Raw genomic sequence first — 4906 nt, forward strand, 5'->3', positions numbered from 1 at the left:
CTGCTGAACTGGCCACATCAACTGGCATTTCTCTTCAGGGCCCGAAAATAACCTCTCAAGTGTCAAAAGGCCTCATGACTCTGTCGTGGTGACGGCAGACCCAAACCACTGAATCACGGCCTTCATATTGGTGAAACGTACAGCATGTGAATTATGTCACAGTAAAGCTGTTAATGACAACAGCATCACTCTTTGGTACTTTGTTATTCTTTCTGTTACTCCTTCCAACTCCTAACAGGTGGGTGTAGAAGGGGGTCAGGCACCACCACCGTCCCCATTTTGCTGCTGATGGTCACAGCCCCGGACAGGAAGTGGGAGGTCTAAGACTTCGGCCCAGAGATTGTGAGTTTGGCTCCTTCTGTAAGCTCACCATCAGCCCACCTTCCATGGTTTAATGCTGATCACACTCCTATCTAATTTGGTCATTTTCAGGTTGATTAATCTGATTCCCTGGACACTCCCATTGCTTTTCTCTGAACCCTCTCTCTAAGACAGCGCTGTGGTGGTCAGCCTCCACGATGACCCCACTGATCCTTGCCTCTTGGTCAGCATCACCTTCCCGCATCAAATCAGGGCTGGTCCACGTGGTCAATGGCGTAGGGCGGAGCTGATGGGGTTGACTTCTGAGGTTACAAAAGGCACTGCAGCCTTCGCCTTGGCCTCTTGGATGGCGGCAGCCACCGTGTCGTGACACTCAGGCAGCCCCACGGAGAGGGCCACACAGATCTCTGGCTATAAGAGCACCGACGTGCCCGCTGCGTGACGGAACCACCTTGGAAGTGCCCCTCCCGCCCCAGGCCAGCCTTCAGATGATGCCATAGCCCCGGCTGACACAGGCCCACAACTGCATGTCACAGCCCAAGTGAAGACTGCTCAGCCAAGCCCTCCCCAGAGGCCTGGCCAACCGACGGTGTGAGAGAAGCCACTGAGTTTGGGGGTGACTAATTACACAGTAGGGGGTGTGACTGGAACAAGCACCCAGACCTGCACAGAACCTAGACGTGCGGCTACACCCGAGACAGACAAAACCTTCTCATTTTCCTGCCCACATCCCTTCTTAGTCATCCTGGGGTAACTACTCCCATCAGCATCAGTGACCTGCTCGGAGGGTCCACTCCAACCCGCAGGGCCACAAGCAGGAAACACCCTCACGTGACAACCAGACTAGCAGTTTCACCACTTGGGAGGCCAGGTTTGGGTCTCAGCTCCTCGCCAAAGCTGGGCAAGCTGTTAGCAGGGGACGAGGCTGTGTCTGCCCCGTGAAGGAAAAGCCTTCCCCTGAAATGCCTAAATCAGAGCTCTTGTGGGCAGACCAGAGGCGCTTAACCTCGGCCATGCATTGGGAGCAGCGGCGGGAGCTCAAAGCCCACGGTGCCGGCCCCAGCCCGACACCGGCTCAGCGTCTGGGACACATCGGGTGCCAGGAAGCTCAGACCTACCCGGGCATTCTGAATGCAGCCGCGGCTGAAACTGCTGGTTCACGTCAGCCACGTTGATGTTTAGAAGTGTTTTCAGGCCTTGTTTACAACATAGAGCAAGCACTTGGTTTAAAAAGGAGACTCCAACACATCAGGCAGTCCACATCTTAGGAAATGGTTTTTCTGGACACAGTGGTCTAACCTGAGATGGTTTATGTTTAATCGCATTTTGCCACAGGAAAAAGTGCCCCAGGAAACACTGTGCAGAGCACAGGATGCCCAGCTGGGCTCTTTAAATAGAAGTGGCCACAGACAGCGCAGTTCACTGATTCTGTAAACGACCACGGAGGCTCCACCTGCCTGGAGCACAGCTGCCCGACTGTACGAAACTCATTAGGAAGCAGGCACTACGGGGACGTCCACGTTTTACTAACTCATGAGGTCCCTTCAGACAGTTGACACTCAGTGACCGGTTCGGTCTCGTACTGGGCAGCGTTCTACCAGGGACAGAAGGCGTTGGACATTTTTCTGCAGAAAGGTTTCTCACAGGGCTGGGCGCAGACGGCTGTGGGGCTGGCACCTGGGAACAGCCAGGAGCTAACGCTGCGGCTCAAAGGCGGGATTTCTTCTTCCTTGAGGAAACCTCCAGTTTCTCCAAAAGGCTTTCCGCCTAGTGGCCGAGGCCCCCGCACATCACGGAGGGGGATCTCCTTCACCTAAAGTCGGCTGGTGGCAGAGGTTACCCACGTCCCCCAGGTGCCTTCACCCCAGCCCCCAGGTGAGCGTTTGATTGAATGACGGGTGGACAGCAGCCCGGCCAGGTGCCTCACCAACCTGACCAGGTCCCTCACGCGGCCGGCTCCGCCCCAGGTTCCTCCCGCCCCTTCCTCAGAGGGGCCTTCCTTGGATACTCACCCTGAAATAGCCACTGTTGGGATTCTTTGCCCAAACGCACTGCTCCTGGACACCTGTGATGTTCCCTTGCTGGTTTGGGGCCCGCGTCCCTCTGCTTTTCTGCGGGGTGGTGCAGACTTGCCCCTAGATGCCCCCTGTGATGATGGGGACGCCTGGATGACTGTGACGTGGATCGTGAGGCCACTGCCCCCAAGGGCAACTCCCAGACAAGCCCCAAAAGGGAAGCCCCACGTGGGACTTGGCACCTTCGCCCTGGTCCCCACGGGGGAGTTCTTCACCTCACAGGCCAAGGGACTGGGCTCAAGTCCCAGCCCTGCCACCTGTTAGCTTGGTGATGTGGGCAGGTCACTTAGCCTCTGGAAGCCTCGGCTCCCATCTGTAAGTCGGGCAAGAACACCAGAAGACCGTAGGTGGTGAGCGTGACAACGGGCCAGGATGCTGCGGGCCCGCAGACCAGGCAGGGGACAGCGGGGGGAGGAGGAGGGAGGTGGCCCGGTCAGACAGAGAAGAGCAGAAACAGAAGTGGGAGCAACAAGAGAGGCAGTTCAAAGGAAGAGCCTGTGACTGAACATGAGGGAGAGGCCCGGGGTGGCTTTTTATTTTTTGTTTCTCTTTGCGGTAGGCGGGCCTCTCACTGTTGCGGCCTCTCCCGTCGCGGAGCACAGGCTCCGGACGCGCAGGCTCAGCGGCCATGGCTCACGGGCCCAGCCGCTCCGCGGCATGTGGGATCCTCCCGGACCGGGGCACGAACCCGCCTGCCCTGCATCGGCAGGCGGAGTCTCAACCACTGCGCCACCAGGGAAGCCCCAGGGTTGGCTTTTTGTTTTGCAAATATCTGTTTCCTGCTTATCGAAGCAGTCCTGCTCGTCATACAAAACTCCAAGATTAAAGTTTGGGGGTATTTCAGTTTATTCATTCTTCTTTTCTCCACCCTCCCCCACCTCCCCGATTCAGCATTTAATGTCTTAGACATCAGTTAAGATGACTTAAAAATTCGAATCATTTTATTTGAATGCATTGGCCCTCCATCCTGGAAATCTTATTTTGTCTATTCTAGATGGAATTCTAAATGTATATATATATTAATATCTATTAAACCTATTAAAATTACCTCTAAAATATATATATTCAGATACAAAGCCCACAAGGTAGCAGCCCCTCAAGCATCACCCCGTGAGCTGCATGCTAAGCTGTGCCATTATGTTTCCTAATTTACCAGCCCCCTATTTGGGGGACTTTCGTTTCCAGTTAGTCAGCATCCTTGTAACATGTTTCCTGGATCTGGCAATTCTTCCATAGAGGAGTGCCCACGGAGTCACTGCCCTAGAGGTTCACAGCATTTTCAGGGCTGCAGATACGTGTCGGCAGATTCACTGCCTGGGGCCTGCTCTTATGTGCTGGAACTGCAAGGCTTCCCAGGAGCCCTGTGTCAGGACCAGGGGATGGTAGAATCTCTCCTTTGAGTTCTAGCAATGGCACCTTTGAGAATGTTACATGTGTTAAAAGTCATTTAATCCTGAACACCATCCCCACTAGAGAGGTACTATTATCATCTGAATTTTGCGGATTTGCACACTGAAGCTCAGAGAGGTTAAGCAACTTGCCTCAAGCAGCACAGCCAGTAAGTGGTGGAATCAAATTTGAACCCAGGCAGCTGTCTCCAGAGTCAGGTCCCGACTTGTATGGACCTGCATGTCCAGCGCCTGCTTCACCCACACCTGCTCCCATGACCGACCTTCCCACATCCTTACCCCAGACCCCAGCTGATGATTGTTCTTATCAGAGGGGCGGGCCCCTCCGCTGGTTTCCCTGGTAACTAATGAGCCCACCTGATGGCAACTCCCCTGTAACTGGTAACCTCCCCTTCCCCGCTGGAGGCGGCCACATCGTCCTGTCCGCCGTCCACCACACATGGTGGGGTGTTGCTCCAGGACCTTGCTTCAGACACGTAAGCTCTGCCACCCATGAAACCACTGATGTCTCTGTCACCGACTCCGGGCTCCTTCTTTGGTCTTGAGGCTGGGCAAGCACAGGTCTTGCAGGCCTGCAGGGGGCAGCCCAACAGGGCCCCTACACACCGCTGCCTCTCCACCATGGTGTGGGTGCTCAGGGGGGTCTCACCCCTTTCCTCCACGTGGGAGCACGAGCCACTTCAGGGGGAGCCACTGAAGGAGAACCCAGGGATGTCCCCTGTGGACTGGAGCTCGTGGGGCATCAGCTGAGTTCTGGAACCAGGAATCTGAACCAAGATCGGGGACGCATCTTTTCAGGTTCCCCATCTAATGACTACTGAGGGTCCTTCCTGAAGGGGTCTTAGTCAAGACGGAGGATTCCTGAGACACTTTGGGAGGGTCACGTGACCCTCGTGTGACCGGGGAGCATAATAACAAGGGCCTCACAAGGTCCGCGTGGTCAGACCGGAGGGAGAACCTGAGCGCCTGTGTGTGCGTGGGCACGTGCGTGGGGACGTGCGTGGGGACGTGCGTGAGGACGTGCGTGGGGGACGTGCGTGAGCGTGTGCGTGGGGACGTGCGTGGGGACGTGCGTGGCGGGACTGCGTGAGCGTGTGCGTG

Source organism: Lipotes vexillifer, unplaced genomic scaffold, assembly GCF_000442215.2.
Source record: "Lipotes vexillifer unplaced genomic scaffold, Lipotes_vexillifer_v1.1 scaffold23, whole genome shotgun sequence".
Lineage (NCBI taxonomy): Eukaryota > Metazoa > Chordata > Mammalia > Artiodactyla > Lipotidae > Lipotes > Lipotes vexillifer.